Genomic DNA, 22,468 nt, shown 5'->3' with positions numbered 1-22,468 from the left:
TTTAAAATTTAAATATTTATTTCAACTTATATTTTTATTGAATCATGAGATACTTATGGTGGTCCTTATTTTGAGGTGTATTCTGAGTTGTATAGTCTCTTTATGAATGCATTTTTTATCAAACTGCCATTTAAAAATTTTAAAAATATGTTCTTATTTCATTACTGTTTATTAAACAGATTGTCAAAAATCCAAGAGCTTATTTATTACTTCTTTCTGAAATTTATATCTCCTTAATTAATTACCTCGCATGGTATCATATGAAAAACAAATTTTACAAATACTCTATGTTATCTTTCATCTTCATCACTTTTATGTCACATTCCATTAATATTTATCTAAATTTTTGTTATTTAATAAATTTTAAAATAACAAGAGAAAGCAACCTACAATAATAACGTGACTACAATATTTAAATTTTTTTTTAAAGTGACTGAGTTCATAAAGTTAAGCTAGAGTCATTAAGGCCTTCACAGAATCATCTATTTTGGTAAGATAATCTAAAAACACAATAATATGTGACGTATGAAACCTATAATATAGTTATAAACGCATTCTCACTTTTTAGAATCTGAGTTCAAAAGATTATCCATATATTAAAGTTTCGAATAATTTATTTTATTTTATATTTATATTGGTTAAAAGAAATAGTAGTCATTTTATTAAACTACTTAAATATTAAATATTAAATATTTTCTTAATTTTACAAATAAGTAACTGTGACAAAAATATAATAACAGTCAGGTCAAAAATAGCACTGCAGCATTGAGACGAATATTTAACCAGTGAGTAAATTTTAAGTATAAATTCCATAAGAACATAACAAAAACATTGTTCATTTACCATTAAAAAAAGCATTTCCCTCACCAAATCTTAAATTATGGTCTCACTTCAAAATCTAATAATGAAGTGCATTATAAAAACACTAGGTCCTCCGTGGTTCTCTTTATAAACACCTAGATAAACATTAAAAGATTGATTCTAATCTGAACAGGGAAGTGTTACTGTGAAATGAAACTGAACATGTTGATAATATCATTAAATTCTAATAATATAATTAACTTAAATTCGGAAAATTCAAAAGGCTGGTTATCCCAGGAGAATTTCTTCTTCTTTTTTTTTAAATCCGACCTTTCACCTCTGTTTTACCATTTTGAATCCAAACCAGATTAAAAGTGACCGAAAATTGTTAACACATGATGTTGCTTGATGTTTTATAGGAAATTGGTTGGTGGTCTCAATTCCACGGACAGGTATTCACATCATAAAAAAGACCATTAGGGTTTGTAGCAATTTATCTCCTTACATTTAGGCTTAAATGAAACAAAAACATTATTTCAAAACAACAACAACAACAAATTTTCTCAAGGACAAAAATTGTTCAGATGCTGAAAAAAATATATTTCAAAATAAAACTCTTGAAATATATGTAAATGTAAATAAATGTAAATTATGTCTAAATCACTATAGAAACTCTAAGATTAATAGTGTAATTTCTTTGATAAATAATCTATTCATTTCAAAGAAAGTAAAATATTTTGAATTTTTGTGATAATTCTGTTGTGTGTGTGTACATGTGTATAGATTCCCCAAGAAATGTATTTAAATTTTCTCAAGTTAACCACCAAAGAATTAAACATAATATCATCTCATACATCCCTAAATCCAAGTACAAGTTCTACACAAATTAAGCTTGAAAGAGTTATTTTATAGTATATATCCACTTGATAAAGAAGTTTTACATTTAGTAAACTTTGTTTCTATAAATGAATGTAGTCCTGAAATTCAAGTATAAAATATACTTGAATGAGAATTTAATTTAAGCCAATTCAATTAAACTAAAACAAGAGAATTGGAAAATCTCAGATTGGAAACATCCTTTGCTGCTTCCTCATGCAACCTCGCTTCTTTCCCATCTGATACATGCATTTCTTTCTTTAACTCATAGTCATATTTTCTCGACTAAAATACTTTTAAGGATGGAGAAATTGTGTTTCATAAAACATTAAATTTCATTTTGAAGTTGCTTCAATGAAGATTCTTCAGTGTATTACATTGAAAATATATGCCTCTATCATATCTATCAGGAAGTCATAGTTTTGCCTTCTGTGGTGACATGTAAAACCTATATACCTCTTTTCCCTAAAGCAATGTTTTTCATACTTGCATTTCAAACATAGCTACTTCCTGTGACTACATAGTTGACAATGGAGAGCATCAATATAAACTCTGGCTTGTCACCTTCCCCAACTCTGTGTTCTTATGACCATCACATGCTGACTTCACAATGCTGTGAGAAAGAGGACAATGGTTTTATGAAAAAGAAAGAAATAGTTAAGCACATGTTGCAGAAATACCAGTTTGAAAATACTGTCACAGATTTTTAAGGGGGCAGGCCTTGGGCAAAGAGTTTGTTACAAAACCTCAGCAGTTGGGCTTGGGGGTGGATATAAGTAATGCACAAATTACATGACTAGTTGGGTTTTGCAGGATCACGGAGGGATAGGAAATTAAACTCACTCAAAGATATATGGTTTATCATGCTGGGATGATGTAGCACAATCAGCCACAGGAGGGAGGACATGTGGCCCATTTTCATGGAGACAGCTCTTCTTTTCAGACTTCTAATACTCAGGGGAGAGGTAGAGCCTGTTTTCAAGATGAAACAGAAAGTGGGGAGGTGTCAGAGAGTTGAATTGCAATTTAATACATTCAAAACCTTTAGCAGTTGGAATAGATTCTAGGGTGAAATTCCATCTGAAATTTAATATACTGTGATGAAAACATGAAGTTAGCAAAAATAAATAAAAACTCAATACACTACCCATAGAACAACAATGAGTTCAGCAATTTTAGGTTAATTTGCAAAATGGTTTTACTGTAAAACATTTGAGTTGTGGCCATGAATTTCTAATGTGCTAATTAGAATGAGAACTTTTAAAATGCCATGGAGTCTTATTGAGGTTTTCTAAGAAATTCAGTGGGTTTTCAGAGATCATATTTGGAATCTTAGAAATAATGATAAGAGGCCGGGCGCGGTGGCTCAAGCCTGTAATCCCAGCACTTTGGGAGGCCGAGACGGGTGGATCACAAGGTCAGGAGATCGAGACCATCCTGGCTAACACGGTGAAACCCCGTCTCTACTAAAAAATACAAAAAACTAGCCGGGCGAGGTGGCGGGCGCCTGTAGTCCCAGCTACTCGGGAGGCTGAGGCAGGAGAATGGCGTGAACCCGGGAGGCGGAGCTTGCAGTGAGCTGAGATCCGGCCACTGCACTCCAGCCTGGGTGACAGAGCGAGACCCCGTCTCAAAAAAAAAAAAAAAGAAATAATGATAAGAACTTATAAACACAAATAAGGGAACAACAGACACTGGGATCTACTTGAGGGGGGAGGATGGGAGGAGGGAAAAGAGCAGAAAAGATAACTATTGGGTACTGAGCTTAATACCTGGGTGATGTAATAATATGTGCAACAGCCCCCATGACATGTGTTTATGTATGTAACAAACCTTCATATGTAAACTTTCACATGTACCCCCAAACCTAAAATAAAAATTTTAAAACATATATGAAAAAAAGAAATAATGTGACAAACTTAAAAATTCAGGCACAGGAAGGTTGGGATTTTTCCACAAATACATAACTAGTAAGTAGAAAACCTAGAAATCAAATCCAGAAAGGTGAGGTGGATCAGATCTGAAACATTTTATACCCATGGTTTTATGCCGGTCAGTCACAGATGCTCAAGGTTTTCACATAAAGCCTCATGGCCTCATGTCTGTCAGAAGGTTCTCACCCTGCTTTCCTTTGTAATAAATACCCTTAAAAAAGATCAAAGCATTTTTGGTACCAAACAACGTAATGTAATTGATGGTTTTCCTTATTGAACAAAAAGCCTATATCCACAAGGTCAAAGTTCTGCTCTTTAAGAAAGGCTAACACTTGGGACATATGTATCTGTACTGAGTGGGTCAGTTTATGAGCAAGTTACACACAAAGTAAACACAATTCTATTGAAAAACATTTTTTTTTTCAGTAAGATGTAGGATTCATCCTACTGAAATCACTTGCATAAAACATCAACATATCGGGCAATTTACAGGTTATTTAAATTAATACAGGAGCCAGCAGCTATCTCTCATGAATGAAGTAAGTTTGGTAGGGGTAAGAGGGAGAGGTGGGGAATCTGGCAAACTAACCATACCATATTAGAATCAATTTCAGTCATGTGGAAATGGAAATATTATGTTTCCAGACCTTTCGTTTTTTTTTTTTTTTTTTCAACATTAGTTGGAGATTCAGAATTTAGTTTTGTTTTTGTTTTGCATGAAGGGAGGTGGGTGGAAATATACTACCTTTAAATTTTGTTGATAAATAAACCTTAAAAACATTTTATCAGCCCAACAGACTACATTAAACTTCATTTCATCTGGGGTCTTTCAACTTTCAATCTCCATTACAGTAGTATCAAATATTTTTATCAACTGTTTTTGAGATGTAAAATAATGACAGTGAGAGAAAACTTACAATTTTTTTCTAAATAACTTAAATTTCGTGGAAGATTGTTGAAAATCAATAAGAATCTACAATAAAGAGTTTCAGTGCAAAGCAAACTTAATCAGCAATGCTGTATATGTTTTAAACTAATGAAATTGAAAAATAGTGTTTGTAAATGCTTTATTTCTTCCCCTTTGATTAAAATACAGGAGCCCACCAATAGTAGCTCTTGTTCATAGCACAGTTACCTGGGGAACACATCTTTCAAGATCAAATGCAGGGCCACTTCACATACATCTGGGGACAGAGATCAGAAATCTATGCTTCCACACTTGTGATTAACTGCTATGTCTTGGACATTTCTTAGTGGGTTAAGACACAGAGTCAGAAAAATAAAACTAAATTATCTATCAGGAACAGAGGTCAGATTTCCAGTCTATGCTTGAAAACACAATGATCTGTGTTATGTGGTAAAACAGATGCAGCAAAATGAAAGTGAGACAAAACCATGGTAGCTTGTGTCAGACTGTACAATGCAGATGAGACACAGTGGAGGTCAGAGGGAGGAGGAGGAGAAGAAATATTGGGCTCAGTCTCCGAGACTGAAAGAATTTATAGGCAGATCATCAAAAGACGAAGAGTATCTGGAAGGCTTGAATACCTGGCAAGATACAGTGGTGAATCCCCCACCAAGTCTGGTTCACATTAAGATGTGTGTTTCAGCTCACATACTTCCATCCCTGGCCTAACAGGACAAGCTGTGTCTATGATAGAGGTTAACACATGGCAATATTTTTATGCCTTCTCTTAATACTAAGTTGTAAGAAACAGACAACAACTACAAATCTACAAATAGAAATCTAGTTCAGAGGCCAGGGACTGCTTTCTGTCTCTTCACTCTTACTTTTCAGTCCACTATATCATCAGTAAATTTGGTCTTTAAAAACCTTTTAAAAAACAATATATCTCCTTTGTAGTAATCATGTTGAAAAAAGATATGGTGAGAGTCCAGTCTTGAACTGTTTTGTGTGTCTCGTTTATTACTATTTTGAGTAAAAATCTTACTTAAAGAACAATCTGGCAAAAATTCTAAATATGATGGCAAAGATAGTTTCATCATTTTTGAAGACATTTAGTGAGCATGTATTATGTGTCATAGGATTCTGAGATGAAGAAGCTACACGTGGTCCCAGGCTTCTTCGATTTCGAGATAATGAGAGACAGACCTGAGGATAAGTGATCATAACAGTGTGAAAAGCACTATTAATGTACATATGAAACAAGTGCTATGGGGGTTCTGAAGAGCAAGCTAATAATTACCCAGCAATTATAGAAAAAAATTTATACTTCAGGATTATATAAAATAACAATCCTTCAAAATTATATTACAAATTTCTCTCTACTCTGCCCATCGTTCGTTATTTGCCTGATTCATTATTTGATATTAACTATACTGAATTTTGCTAAAAAGGCCATAACAAAATATCACAAACTGGGTGGCTTAAACAACTGAAATGGAATTGTCTCACAGTTCTTGAGACCAAAAGTCTGAGATCAAGGTTTTGACAGGGCTGTATTCCCTGTAAGGATATGGGAAGATCAGTTCCAACCCTTTTTCCTAGCTCCTGGTTTTTCATTGGCTTGTGATATTTTAATGCCAATATTCACATAGAATTCTCCCCGTGTGTGTATTTCTCTGTCCAAATATTTCCTTTTTATAAGGATACCCGTCATATAGTTTTGGGGCCTACTCCACTGTAGTATAACCTAAATTTAACTAGTTACATCTGCAATGACCCTATTTCCAAATAAGACCACATTTCAAGGTATTTTTGGGGTTAGGACTTCAATATGTGAATCTGGGAGAGAGACAATCCATCCATAACATTTGTCTGAAGCCTGGTTATCTTGTGAAAGGCCTGAGTTCCCTCCAAGGATAGGATACTCTGAATCTGAATTTAAATGCAAATGTTAACAAATGGGTACAGAGCCAGGTGTGCTTTCTGTAAACTTTGGACATTTGGGAAAAATTGACAATGAGGTCCGCAAGTTATCTGGCAATCTGAATAATCCATATAAGAGAAACAGATGATTATAAAATAGTCTAAGATCTAAGTTCAGAACAAATGTCCCTAGTAACGGCAAAGTATATACTGGCTTTATGATTTTTTACAAAGTCACTTTAAGATTTTGCTGAAATATTTGTATGTTTTTCAGTTAATCCAGGAATTTGGCAATTCTTTCATGGTTTCTTACAAAAGAGAATCCGTGGTAATATAAAACTATTTGATTAGATTTATTCAATCTGGAAGGAGTAAAAATAGGGTCACCACTGCTTAGTTTGGTTTGTCTGACACTAGGCATTACACTGAAATGGTTAGAAAAGTGAGAGAGACACATTGTTTTATTTATACAAAGAAGGATAAACTATGGTTACTATACATAAGTGTTGGTGGAGTACCAAAGGGTGATTGACATATGTTAATAAGAAACCTATGTTTCATTGCGATTGATTTATCATATTAAAATACAAGACATAAGCTTTGCATTACAGCAAAGACATGTTATATAGAGCATGGGACAGCAGTGGCAGGTCTGGTAGATGGGAAAACTTGTTCTGGCTATTTGGGCATGAGTGGCACATTTCAAAAGGTGGCATAAAAATAACAAGATTTTTACATTGATAGTTTAAGTCATGAAACTTGTATCACTGTGGGATGAATACATTTTTTAAAAGTACACCATTTAGGAAATTAGAGAGTTGTTATAGCTTCTGTCACTTTTGACACATTGGTCTGAAGGTGAAAGATGATAAATTTTAAAAATTAGCAGTAGTGATGACACAATCACATTTGACATTTTTGTAGAAATCTTTACATCAAAGGGACATATGTGGATACTCAAATTTTGATAAGTTTAAGAAAAACAACAAAGAGATTAGTTAGAAAGGTCCAAAAGCAAAAATGTAGGAAACTTAAATACATAGAAATAGCATATACCCTGACTAAGGATACATTATCAGAGACTTGTGAACACCGACAAAAGTAAATATGAGGCTAAATATTTGAGTTTGGAAAAGATGGAGGAGATGTGATTGGAGACCACAATACTGATCTTTAGGGATAATGTTAAAAAAAAAATCAAAAGTCATTCCCAAGTGCATAATAAAAGAATTCCCTTCAGACAGGTGACAAGTATATCAGCAAAATCCACTGAAGATTATATTGACCTATTAGACCATGTTGGGAATGAAACATTCCAAAGAGATAGTAAAAAATACAAAGAGACTGAATGGATGCTTTGTGCCTAGCTTGCTTTCCAGGATGATGAAGAAGTATCTACTCTGGAATTACTTTGTACAAAGAAAGAAGGTGGAGAACTGTCAGAGAAATCAAAACAAAGACCTGATTGAAAAAATATGAGAAATTAAGTGGCCATAAATCACCATGTTCAAATGGTCTTCATCTAAAACTTCTGAAAGAGTTAAAGAACAATGTAGCTAAGCTACCACCAAAAATGTATCAACACCTTCCATCAAAGAGGAGGGTGATGAATGCCCATCTATCTTTAAGAATAGTTCAGTGTTACTTGTAAGGTTAGATTTTAATAAAAAACATGGTGTTGTCTAGAATTTTTCATCTTTAAAAAATAGTGTATTTTTCCCCTTGTGGAAACTGTGTACTTTCACAATTAGTTGTTTCTGGAAAAGTTTCTCCACACATAGCCTTTGTTTCTTGTTTTGTTTGTTTTGTTGTTGTTTTTGTTTTAATTTCTAAGTGTTTCTACATGAGTTTACTACCCTGAACATTACTGAACACTGCTTATTAGACACACACTGATGGGTAACCAAGGAGAGGATTGTAACCCAGCCTACAACAACTCATAGCAGCATTTGTTGGTTGTCAACTTGGTCTAATTGATAAGCAATAGCTTTATTGTTACAACATGTGGTGGCACTTTAGATACTAAGAACCATGCTGAGAAGAGCACAACAAAACCTGCCTGGTAAACTTGGTTTTCCAAAGCAATGAATGCAACTATTTTGCCTGAGAATTTTCGCGTATCTTGAGAGGGTGGCTGTTTTCAAGTTAGGGCAATTCTATGGTACCCAAACTAACACAAATTAATAAATGGCCTATTAGCTTGTTAGAGTTTCAGGTGATAAATTCAGTGCTGCCCATGAAACACCAGGCATTGATTGCACAAGCTCTCTGTTGAACTCTTAGCAGGTGAGCACAAGCCAGGCCTTCCCATTTGCATTACCGGTGAACCTCAAATGTGACCTCTCCAAAGGAAGGAGGAGAATTCATTTGCCATGTTTACTTTATATTGAAAATCTTTTTAGATGGAGACTCCTAACTGAGCCGAATGTTCTTAGTTAAGAGTGTGAGGTGTGCTGCATGATTGGTGTTTTTTACAGTCTCATGAACAATTATTTCTTTTGTGTCTTTCAGCCATCACCATTCCTAAAGAATAAGTTAATGTGAAATACCTGTGAAGTCAAATGTGTTTCATGATCCATTTTCATAAAGGGTGTGATATTTAAAAACCAGCTCATCATTTTTTTTTATTTTTTTTTTCTTTTTTTTTTTTTTTTGCTAAAAGATAAGAAGGGAGCTTATTCAAGGAACATTTCTCTTCTGCCTCATTCTCAGGATTACCTGTGTGTTCTATGATGGCAACAAATACACTGCTGCCTTCTCATTGCAATTATTTCATCCAAGCCATTCGCATTTTGTGTTTTGTTTTTGTTTATTTTACTGTTTTACTTAATGGGGCAATTGTCCCAAAGCAATTATGGACATCCTTTTTATCCCTTTATCTGGATTATGTCTCACTTTCCAAATTATGGCAGAAAAAAAAAAAAAAAAAAAAACAAGAGCAAATAATTGTGAATGAAGTGGTGCATAATAATGCTTCAGCAGATAATCAGGACATTTGAAGTAGGCACTTCTCTCAATGTTTTTCAATTATTCAATACTTTGAATATCTAACAAAACTATGTACTCACTCCTCAGAACAATGTATGGTTACTTGTAAATATTTTACTATGCAATTTCAGTGGCTTACAAACCTACAAATAACCATCTCCAGACTAGAAACTTTTGCCTGGCTGATACATTGAGTACAATAAACTACTACTACTTTCAAATAATATTATATCTACTATCAAATAATAGACACCTTGGCTGAGCATGGTGGCTCATGTCTATAATCCCAGTGTTTTGGGAAGCTGTGGAAAGAGGATCACTGGGGCCAGGAGTTTGAGCCCAATCTAGGCAACATAGCAAGATCCCATCTCTATAAATAAAAATAAATAAATAAATAAATCAAATAATAGACACCATGAAACCCTCAATCTGTTCAAGGATATTTCGCCTGCAAATATCTTAAGCAGTTTGCCTACTTTTCCATCAAATGGAGGCAGAAGATTCTTTTCATATATGAGATGTAGTGAAACTGTTACTAGATTTAAAATTAGAACTAGATCTAAAATTAGAACTAGATCTAAATACAATTCAAACTGTAATTAAGTTGCTATAACATGTCGTTCTAATAGAGAAACTATTGTCTAATAGTTTCTTTATTGATAAATTAAACAGATTGAATTAGGATTTCTCTAAGTCCCAATCCAGGCTATAAATTATATGACCACCTATATTGTACAGGAAAAAGTTCCTACTCTCATTGCTGACTGGATAATAGGAGAAGTCACACATCAGTTGAAAACATACAGGAATGGTAGAGTCATATGAATTGGATGACTGTCTCTTTAAAAGTAATTTAAAAAGTTGTTATTCAATTTATATTTTCAGAAGTTTATGTTTCTATATGCTGTTGATATTTCATCTTTTTCTATCTTAAGTTCACGAACATTATTCCTAGAACGCATATATCTAAAATGTATTATTTTCAGATAGCTTTGTTTTTTGAAACGTATTGCAGTTTGCATGCTTACTGAAAAAGACAGAAAATACATTTCAAAAACTCAATGAATTTATTAATTTTGTCGTCATGATTTCAGAAAAAAAATAACTTGTTTTGTTTTTCTTAATTTGTATCTAGTTAGGGAAGGCAGAATATGCAAAACAGGAAGAGTCAGACACTAGATTTCAATGGCCTGGTTCAAATCCTGACTGATCTCTTTCTTTGACCTTGAGCCTTCACCCCTGTGAATTGGAGCAGCTAATAATAAGGCCTACTTCATGGGATGCTGAGAGACTTAGATGAGATACATATACCTAGATAAAGTGTTAGACCACCAGAGGTGATCTAAAAAAATGATAACTGTTATTCTAATTAATGTTGTCATTCATTTAGAAAGTATTTTTAAATGAGTGTTGTAAGAATAAAACTATATTCATTATGACCGCTTGGCTCTGAGTAATTGAAAACTCCGATATGCATATTTGTGTCTCTCTCCAGTTAAAAAACAAAAGCCCAGGATAGCTAATCCATGGGTGGAGATGGGATGCTGGTCCATGGGGTCAGCAGGGACTTGGGCTCCTCTGTTTTTCTCTGTCATCTTCAACTTGAAATTATTACAGCATTGTCCAAAAATACTGTTCCGACTCCAGCCAGCACATCTGTATTCTCACCACTTGTAAGGAGGAAGGGATAGAGAAGGATATGTTACTGTTTTTTAAGGACATTACTCCTGTTTATATCCTATGGACCAGAACTTAATCATTAATTATAGACCAATCTTAGCTGCAAGTTTTATATTAGGCCCTGTACCTAACCAAATACTGAAGTTCCCTTACTGATAAGAAAGATAATGTTTTTATGGGGACAATGAGCAGCCCTGACACAAAAACTAAATAGATCATTTTTTAATGATCAAAATTAACAAAATTCATATAAAATATAATTACTTTATGACTTAGACTTAGTGATATATTAAGCACAGTATTTTCTCCCTCAATGGTTATTAATTCCCCTACTTAATAGCTTTATGAAATTTTATATTATATCTTTCCCATTACTCCCTTGTTTTTTTATGTATAACTGAAATAGTTTATCTCTTCAAAAATTTTTTAATCCTTCACCTTATTTAGATATCCCTTCTATGTAATTCAATACTACCCATTCCATACTCTAATCATAGGCACTTATAACACTATAATTATGAATTACATGCCTATATCCCTTATTCAAATATTCCTTGTGGGCAAGCACTACATCTAACATGTTTTTGTAACCTCAGACTCTAATGTATTTCTGGAACATAGTACATTCAATCATTACTCTCCAAAAAAATAAAAAATAAATCAATAGACTGTATGAGGAAATTTATATGCAGTGGAATGTAGAACACTTTGACAATTATTTGGTGCATGTAAAACTAGAAATCAACTATCATGCATACAACACATACTTGTCTAAGCTCTCTAGTTATATAACAGGTCTTTGAACTATTGCTCTACTCTAATGTAACCAAAGGAATACTCCTCCCGATTTCCCGCATATTGAGGAAGGTGAGAGCTTTGAGCCATGATTACAATTTAAACTGTATTAATAGTAATCCCAAAATTCTGTGACTCCATTCTTTTCACAGAGAGTGGACAATGAATCTCTACATTTTCAACTACTTTCATATTCCAGACAAACTGAAAGTGTTTACTCTGAACTCATTGATAAAGGAATGGAACTGGCACTCTCTGACCTGACTGACAAAATGAAGTATTGTCCCAGAGAGAGGATCCTTGCACATTGTAAAACCGTTAGAAAATAGTTATCTTACTTTTATTTATTTATTTATAGTTCTTATAGTGGTGAGAACACTTAACATGAGATCTACCCTCATAAGAAATTTTTAAGTGTCCAATAACAGTATTGTCAAGTACAGGAACAGTATTTTGCAACAGATCTCTAAAAAACTAACATATTTGCATTCCTGAAACTTATGCCAATGGATTAGCAACTTCCCATGTCACTCTATCACCCCAGACACTGGCAACAATTATGCCATTTTCTGTTACTAATAATTTGACTATTTCAGATAGTGCATATTAGTGGAATCATGAAATATGTGCCTCTCTGTGTCTAGCTTATTTTACTTAGCATAATGTACTCAAGGTTCATCCACATTGTCGTATATAGCAAAAATTCTTTCTTAAGGCTGAAAATATTCCATTGTATTTATATATCACATTTGCTTTATCCACCTATCCTGCTGATAGACCTTAAGGTTGTTTCCACACCCTGACATTTGTGAATAATGGTACAATGAACATGAGAATGTATTATCTTGTTGAGATCCTAACTTAAGTTATTTTGGACAAATACCTAGAAGTAGAATTGCTAGATCATATGGTATTTTTTATTTTTATTTTTTGAAAAAAACCCATATGGTTTTCCATAAGAGATGCACCATTTTACATTTCCACCAATAGTTCATGGGAGTTCAATTCCTTGACTGCCAAGATTTGTTATTATTATTATTATTATTATTATTATTTAATATTAACCATATCAACATGTGGAGTGATAACTTGTATTGTGGTTTTTATTTGCATTTCCCTGAAGATTAGAGATGTTAAGCATCTTTTCATAGGCCTGCTGGACATTCGTATGACTTCTTTGGAGAAACGTCTATTCAAATCCTTAGCCAATTTTTAAAATAGGATTAGGTTTCTTTTTGTTGATATGATTTCACTTTGAGTTGTAGAAATCCCTTTTTTATTTCGTAAATTAATCTCATTGGATATCTAGTTTGCAAATATTTTCTCCCATTTGATAGGTTGCCTTTTCATTTTGTTGCTTATTTTCTTTCCTGCGCACAAGCTTTTAGTTAGATGTAATCCCACTTGTTAATTTTTGTTTTTGCTGTCTGTGCCTTTGGTGTCAGATTTATGAAATCACTGCCAAGACCAATGTCATGAAATTTATTCTCCATCTCTTCTTCTGTTACTATTACAGTTTCAGGTCTTAAATTTAAGACCTTAATTTATTTTGAGTTTTTTTGTGTGTGTATGATGTAAGATAAAGTTTCAAATTAATTGTTTTTACATTTGGATGTTGTTTTCCCAATACTATTTGTTGAAGAAAGTATCATTTCCCATTTTATAGTTTCGTCACCCTTGTCAAAGATCAGTTGACCATAAATGTGTGGATATATTTCTGGGTTCTGTATTCTGCTCTGTTGATCTATATGTCTATCTTTATGTTAATATCATACTCTTTCAATTAGTGTAACCTTGTACTATATTTTGGAATCAGAAGTGTGATGCCTCCAGCTTTATTCTCTCTCAAGATTTTTTTTGGCTATTTGGGGTCTTCAGGGTTTCCATATAAATTTTAAGCTATTTTTCTACTTCTCTGAAGACAACAATTGCAATTTTTATGAGGATTGCTTTGTATCTGTGGATTATTTTGGTTAACTATGGATATTTTAAAAACATTATGCTTGGTAATTGATGAGTGCAGGATGTATTTCAACTTGCATCTTTGTTTTATTGATGTTTTGTACTTTTCATTGCACAGGATTGTTCACCTCCTTAGTTAAGGTTATTCCTAAGTATTTTTTAAATGCTTTTTTAGATGGGATTTGTTTTGGTAATCTCCTTTTCAGATATTTCATCGCTAATGCACAGAAACACAAAAACTTACTATAAAAAACTTATTTTTGTATCTTGATTTTGTATCCTTCAATTTTATTGCTTTGTTTGTTCATTCTAAAAGATTTTTTTCATTTTTGGTTTTTGGTGGAGTCTTTGGGATTTTCAATATGTGAGATCAGGTCATCCACGAACAGGGACAATTTTACTTCTTTTTTCTCTGAGAACCTTTATTTCCTTCTCTTGTCTAATTGCTCTTGCTAGGACATTTATTATTATGGCAGAAGTGATAAGAATAGGCGTATTTGGTTCACTGAATTTAGAGGGAAAGTTTTCAGTTTTTCACCATAGAATGTGATGTTAGCCATGGACTTTTCATGTATATTCTTTATTATATTAAAGTAATTTCTTTCTATTCCTAATTTGCTGAGATTTTATTGTGAAAGTCTGTTGAATTTTTCAAATGCTTTCTGTGCATCTATTAAGATGATCATGTAATTTATATTCTTCATTCTTTTAAAGTGGTATATTATATTGATGTTTTTATGTTGAGTCATCTTGTATCCTAGATATAACACCTACATTGTCATGGTGTATGAACATTTTAATGTGCTGTTGGATGCAGTTTGCTAGTATTTTGTTATGGATTTTAAATTCCATATCCATCAGAGATACTAACCTACAGTTTTCTTGTTGTGTCATTGTCTTGCTGTGTTATCAGGGTAACACTGGCCTCATAAATGAGTTTGGGAGTGTTCCTTCCTCTTCAATATTTTGGAAGAGTTTGGGAAGACCCAGCATTAATTTTTCTTTAAATCTAGTTGTATTTCATCGGTTAAGTTACCTGTTTCTTCTTGACTTAATCTTGGTAAGCTATATCTTTCTAGGGTTTGATTCATTTTTTTCTAGGTTATTCAGAAAGCATACAATGGTAATATTCTCTCATTATCCTTTTTATTCTCATGGCATCCGTTGCAGTGTCTCCTTTTTTATTTCTGATTATTTATTCAAATCTTCTCTCTTTTCCTTAGTCTAGCTAAAGGTTTTTTTTTAGCTTTGAAAAGATAAATAGTTCATTAAAAAAAAAAAAAAAAAAACAGTTTTGTTGATTTTTTCCCATCATTTTTCTATTCTTTATTTTATATATTTTGCTCTGATCTTTATTATTTCCTTTTTATGCTAAATTTGGGCTTAGGTTGTTTTTTTCCCCAATCATTTGAGGTTTAAATTTAATTTGTTTATTTGTGATTTTTCTTCTTTTTGAATGTTAGTGTTTTATCACTATACACTTTCCTTAGTACACACAGCCTTTGCTGCATCCCGTAAGTTTTGTATGTTGTGTTCTTACTTTCATTTATCTCAAGATATTTTCCATTTTCTATTTTGATTACTTATTTGACTCATTGGTTGTTCAAATTGTGTTTAGTTTTCACATGTTTGTGTGTTTTCCAATTGTCCTACTGCTGTTGATTTCTAGTTTTCTTCCATTGTGATTGGAAAATATAATTGGTAGGATTTCAATCTTCTTCGATTTGTTAAGATTCTTTTGTGACCTAAAATGTGATCTGCCCTGAGAAATGCTTTATGTACACTTGAGAAGAATGTATATTCTACTCAATATATATGCTACTGTGGGGTGGAGTGCTCTGTGTATGTTTGGTAGATCTATCAATATGTCCTTTTGTTCATGTTGGCTGTTTCTGGTCTCCTATTATTATATTGCAGTCAATTTCTTCCTTCAGCTCTGTCAATGACTGCTATATATATTTATATGTTCTGATGTTGGGTACACACACACATATGTAACATCACAATTATACATATATATATAATTATATCTTTCAGACAATTTTATTCTTGTATCCTTATATAATGTGCTTCTTTATCTCTTGTGAAGGTCTTGTATTTAAAGTGTGTTTTGTCTGATCCAAGTCTAGCCACTTCTGCTATCTTTTGGCAGCCATTTGCATGGAGTATTTTTTTCCATTTCTTCACTTTCAGTCACTGTGTATCATTAAACATAAAGTGAATTTCTTGTAGATAACATATGGATTGATCATATTTATTTCTGATTAATTCAACCCCTCAGTGCTTCTTGCTTGAGTACTTTAATCCATTTACATTTAAAGTAATTATTGATTAGAAAAACTTTCCTCTTGCCATGTTGTTAATTGCTTTCTATGAGGTTTTGTTTTTTGTTCTGTCACTCTTCCACTTGTGTGGTGTTCCTTTGTCTGTAGTAGATTTTTTTATATCCTTTATTTACTTTCTCTTTTGTGGTGTTGTGTGATCTATATAAATATATTTTTTTCTTTGTGGTTACAATGAGATTTAAATAAAATTTCTTATCATTATGTAAGTTATTTTAAACTGATAACAGCTTAACTTCAACTGCATACAAAAACTCTACATATTTATTTCTCCCTTTCCCACACTTTATATTATTTTTGTCACAATTTCAACCTATTTATATTGTGTATCTATTAACATATTTTTACTTAGTCATTTTTAATACATTTTGTTTTTAGCTTTTATACTAGAATAAAAAGTTATTTATCCACTGCTATTATAGCATTTTATATATGTCTATATATTTACCCTTACCAATTAGTTTTATGGTTTGTTATACTATCATGTTATGGTTTAGTATCTTTTCATTTCAACTTGAAAAACTTCCCTTTAGTACTCCTTGTAATGCAGATACAGTAGCAATAAAATTATTCAGATTTTGTTTACCTGGGAAAATCTTTGTTCCCTTCAATTTTGAAAGATAGTTTTAATGAGTATAATATTCTTGGTTGTCAGTTTTTTTGTTTGTTTGTTTGTTTCAGCACTTTGAATATATCATACTTCTAGCTACTGGCCTGAAAAGTAAAAATCTGCTGTTAGTCTTATAGAGATTATTTGTATGTGAAAGTTTTCTTTTTGTCTGATTTTGGAATTTTCTTTGAATTTGACAATTTGATTTTAATGTGTCTTGGTGTGTTTTTCTTTCTGTTTCTTTTCTGGTGCATCTTATTTAGAATCCTTTGGGTTTTCTGCATTTGGATTTCCAGTTTCTTCCCCAGATTTTGGAAGTTTTCAGCCATTATGCCTTTGAGTAAACTTTATGGCTCTTTCTCTCTCTCTCTTGTCTTTCTGAAATGTCCATAATGCTTGTATTGATCTGCTTAATGTTTTCTCCTAAGCCCCTTAAGCTTTTTTCACTATTTTTCATTTCTTTTCTTTTTGCAACTCTCACTGTATAATTTCAAATGACCTGTGTTTTAGTTTGTTGATTATTTCTTCTGATTGCTCTAGTCTGCTGCTGAAACTTCTCTATTACATTTTTTATTTCAGTTATATTCTTCAGCTTCAAGATTTCAGTTTTGTTCTTCTAAAAATTTTCTATCTGCTTGTTGAACTTCTTCTATTTTTCTTGTATTGTTCACTTAAACTCATTAAACATTTTATAATGGTGATTGCATGTTTTCTGTCAGTTAATTTATATTTATCTGTTTTATTAGGGTTGGTTTCTGGAGTTTCATCTTGTTGCTTTATTTGGATTGTGTTTTCTTGTTTCTTCATTTCCTTTACTTTGTACGTTGATATGATCTACACATTAGAAAAAAATCACTTCACTCAGTCTTCACATATTTGCTTTGTGCAGTAAAAGACTTTCTTCAATCAGTTTGGCCAGATTATCTGTGGATCTCCCAAACCTTTGTGGTAGTCCATACTGCTATCTTAGTTCCCAGCCACCCTCAAGTGTCTAGAGTACAGCAGATCCTGACACTGCTCCAAGACATCAAAGACAGAAGCCATTCTGTCATATAGAAACCAGAGAGTTAGATCATTGGGTTCACTGTCCAACTCTTTACCTCCCCAGGGAGAAGATAGAAGATAAAGTTTTTTCACTCACTCACTCTTCACGAGGCAGGGGAGAGAGTTGATGGAGGTTGCTTTTGTGCTTGTTTAAACCCCATAAATGTGTACAATTGTGTGTCAATTAAAAAGTAAACATAATCTATAAAAAGGTAAAAATAAAAATATTTTCAACAATGAAGAGAAGTTTCAGAGACGACACAATGTTAAAAGTAAAATAATTTTTAATTTTTAAATAAAAACTACTAGATGTTATTTAGCATAGATTATTCAAAAATACAGGGATGAACATATAATTTAAATTTATGAAAGAAACAGCCAGAAGGACTAAAAATAAAACAGTAAAAAGTAGTTGCTATTAAGAAATAGAACCCATGAGTAAGAGGCTAGAGATGTCAGAAGGGAAATTTTCTGTCTGTATTTTGTAACTATATGCATTGATTTTTATCTGTATTTCAATATAAATGGAATTTTTAACAATAAAATATTCAAATTAAACAAAAATGAAATTTGAAAAATAATATTTATTTTCAGTGACTATCAGGCTTCTAGACTGTGATTGGTTCTGTCAGCACTCTGAGAAAAGCAAGACAGAAGTCAGACTCTTGAGCAGCTCCTGAAAAACTTGGAACCTTGAATTTGTGGTCCAACTATTTTCTTTCCAGTGAAAAGCTATGTGCTGAGGCTCTTCTTTATCCACTTACTGTAGGCAGAGTTAGTGAGATGATTTGTGGTGAGTGCCCACATACTAGGTCAAACCACTGCCTTTGTTCACAGTAGCCCTTAGATGTTTAGTGTATGTTGCGTTCTGTCAGTGCTCCTAGACAGGTGACACAAGAAAGCCAGTTCCTCAACAAATCGCTGAAAACGGTGGCATGTTTAATGCATAGTCCAGCTTCCTCCCTAGGGAGAAGTTGGGAACTGAGGGGTTTTCTCACAACTGAGTGGAACTGTGCCATGAATGGGGAATTATAGTGAAAGCATGTCTGATCTATGGTGTGCAAAATAACTGAGGCATGATAAGGACTTCATTCATATGTAGGTCATACTCACCAGACATTAACTGGGTGCATGACATTGATCATCCAGTCTTGAGAAAACAGCAAGCACAGAATGATCTATTGGGACTCATTTTGCATGCACACTTTTCTCTGCCCATTTTCCTTGTTCTCTTTACTCATTTGGGGACCTTGAGCTCATATTAAAAACATTTTCCTCAAACTTGTCTCCAGTTCTGGGTTAGCCCTGAAAAATCATCACTTAATCCTTCTAGCACTATCTCCTAGATCTCAATACCCACCTTATACTCTTTTTATACTCCTTCCCTGAACTACTGCAATGCTAATAAAGTTGCAGCCTTAGAACTCCACAGGTTGCTACATTCTCTCAGCTTGTGCCTCTTTTCTTCCTCCTTGAGTTTCTCCTTCCTCTCAGTCCCATGGGTCCTTCCTGTGTTGCAGCCTCACATTACCCATAGTCCTGCATCTTCATATTTGAACTTCAGATTTAGAAGTCCTAAAAGCATTTTTTCATTCCTTTCTACCCCTAAGTGTGACCCAGTCCTTCTTTGTAATGTTTAAATGTCATAATTTAAAAAATGATAATTGTATTACACTACAATGAACTATTCCTGTGTAACTAAAGACACTGTAAAACAAAAAAGTAAATTGAATTAAACACACACACACACTAGGAGCAAATATCTGCAACATATATTATAAACAAATGATAAGATGCTGAACATCTAAAAATCTCCCAGAAGCTGATAATGGTGGTGTGAGAGGGTGGTACAACTCAAGAATAAAATAGATAAATATTATGAAGGCAAGTCACAAAAGAAGAGTAAGGATACTTAAGCAGTACACAGGGAGAAAGTTCCCTAAGAAAACAGCAATCAGTAAACAATTTAAAACTAGGAGACTTCATTTACTACTCATGAGTGTTGTTAGTGTTAACAAGGATTAGGAGAGTATAACAGCTCCATATATTGCCATAAAGGGTGAAAATAAACATGCCCTCTAGAAATGCTGATGTTAGTAACTTTTTATTGCAACGTATTTAAGAAAATTGGGCAGTGTATGTAAGATTAAATCTCAGTGGTAGGAACACTATTGTGTACTTCTTAATGGCCTATACTTTTCTGTTTGATCAATTTCATAGGCAAACAAATAGAAAAGAAACAGTAAATAGGTCTTAAGAAAAAATAAGTACATTGAGTCTACCAGGCAAAATAACAGTGCATCTGTAAAGCAGAGTAACAGAAAGAACATAACTTATATTGTTCGATTAGGACAGTTCTCTCTAACACCTTAACTTTTAAAACTCATACTTTTTATTTAGATAGATATTTCCTGAGGCACAATTGAGAAAAGAGCATTCGAGGCAAAGAAAGGACAGATATTAAAGCTCTGAGAAAAGTAAGAGTTTGAACATTTCTAGAAATAGAAAAAAAAAAAAAGCTGCTTTGGCTTGAGTACAGTGAAAGATGATATGGACCTGAGAGAAGATCACCACAGCAAGGAATATTCATTTTATTCACACACAATAAGAAACCAGTCAAACGATTTTAAGAAGGGAAATGCAGAAAACAAGTTTACATTTTAAGATTGCATTAGATTATGGGAAGACTAAAGGAAGACTCTAGGAGACACTAAATCGAAGGTGATTGTTGTTCTTCAGGAAAGAAACGATGGTAGTGTAAGCAGAAGAACGTGGACCAATCTAAGATATTGTTTGAAGTGGAATCATTGAAATGGGAAAGGTTCCCTTGTCCCCCTTGCAGGGCATGTGATGGAGGTGTGTGGCTCACTTCTTCAGTGCCCTGCTGCTTAAACCTTTAGGGGAGTATACAGACGGCAGACTGTGGGACTCTGAAGTCACGGCAGTGTCTAGGGGTGAATGTTTACAACTCCTGAAGCCCCAGTGGGTGTGTAACAGGGTGCTCTCTTAGTTGCCATCTATAGGCAGCTTGTGTTAAGCAGCTCAGTTAGACTCCCTTATCACAAGGACAGAGGGATTCCTATATACAGGGCTTTCTTCTCTTAGTGTACTGGCAGAATCGGATCACATGTTGGCTTAGAGAATGAGTGCAACGTTTTGTTGTAGAAGTAGCTCTCAGGAGATCCAGGAGCCAGAAGGGAGATGCTATTCCCCTGGAGTCAGGCTTGGCCTGACTCTTCTCCGACCACCCCAGCCGAACTCTGTGTCATTCCACTGGTGAATGGCCTGCCTGAGTTCTGGCATCTGTTGGTGTGCTCCTCCCCTGGTGTGCTCCTCTCCTGGTGTGCCCCTCTCCACAACCAGCCGCTTGTGTCTTCTTCCACTGATGTGCTTCTCTCAACATCTGGCCACCTCTGTGCATGCTAGGGTCTCGGGTTTTTATATACCCAGGATGAGGGAGTGGCAGGGTCTTGGAAAATGCAACATTTGGGCAGGAAATACCTGTCCTCACTGAAGTCCGTGGGGGTAGAACCCTAGCCAAGGACCTGCCTTTCTCTATCCAGCACTTCTCTTCCCACCTTCCATATCATTTAAAGGGACTGCGCTCTTTCCTTCCCAGCACTCCCATATCTTTGTGTCACACTGCATACAGAAGGTGGAGAGGAGGGTTTTGAAGGGTGACAATAAGCCTTCTCACTTAGGCAAATGTAGAGAGACAAAGAAAACTGAAAAGGAAAAGATTCAAGTAAAGAGTAGAAGAATAAAGAAAGTCAAGTCACCAACATAGAGAGATATGTGTGAATACCCCAAACAGATACAAAACCAACAAATGATCAAAATATATCCAGCAGTACAATGTAATATATAGCTTACTTTCTCTTTCAGAATTTTTTAATATAAAAATGTTTACTTCTTTCAAAATCATTCATTTATAAAATTTGAGTGTTTTTTATGTTGTTTCAATTAATTTTGATTCTTTCAAATATATATGAATTCATTTATCAGAATTTTAAAAATGTGCATATTCATTCTATTAGAGATTGAATAGGCTATTAGCTACTGTAAGCTTCTATTGATTCTTTTGAAGAATATTAATGATTTTTTTTTTTTTTTTTTTTTTTTTTTTTGAGACAGAGTCTTGCTCTGCAGCCCTGCTGCAATATGCAGTGGCTTGATCTCAGCTCACTGCAACCTCTGCCTCCTGGGTTCAAGCAATTCTCCTGCCTCAGCCTCCTGAATAGCTAAGACTACAGGCATGCACCACCATGCCTGACTAATTTTTGTGTTTTTAGTAGAGATGCAGTTTCACCAGTTGGCAAAGCTGGTCTCGAACTCCTGACCTCAGGTGATCCACCAGCCTCGGCCTCCCAAAGTGCTGGGATTACAGGAGTGAGCCACCACACCCAGCCGAGATTTGAAATTTTTTTGTTTTTTTTTTTGTTTTACTTTGTTTTTTGTTTTTGTGTGTATGTTTATTTTTTAGAGAAAAGAGAAAGACTTGCAATTAGGTGATGTCCAAGAAGATAAATATCATTTAAGACACTTTTAAATCAACATATTTTTCATAACCTCTCCACAGAAGATTCATTGATTTTTAAATCACTCA

General features: G+C 33.8%; 1 long non-coding RNA gene across 1 annotated transcript in view; it reads right to left on the bottom strand.

Annotated features, from left to right (window-relative positions):
* The window catches only part of LOC105475418 (uncharacterized), a 51,693-nt gene that overhangs the window by 9,615 nt on the left and 19,610 nt on the right, over nt 1-22,468 (bottom strand). The window contains exon 3 of the long non-coding RNA XR_983336.2: nt 2,521-2,649. This is a non-coding gene — a long non-coding RNA (uncharacterized lncRNA). The remainder of the gene's footprint in view (nt 1-2,520; nt 2,650-22,468) is intronic.

This window comes from Macaca nemestrina, chromosome 4 (assembly GCF_043159975.1).
Source record: "Macaca nemestrina isolate mMacNem1 chromosome 4, mMacNem.hap1, whole genome shotgun sequence".
In the NCBI taxonomy this organism is placed as follows: domain Eukaryota; kingdom Metazoa; phylum Chordata; class Mammalia; order Primates; family Cercopithecidae; genus Macaca; species Macaca nemestrina.
The sequence above is the reverse complement of the archived record's forward strand: the minus strand, read 5'-3'. Positions and strand labels throughout refer to the sequence as shown.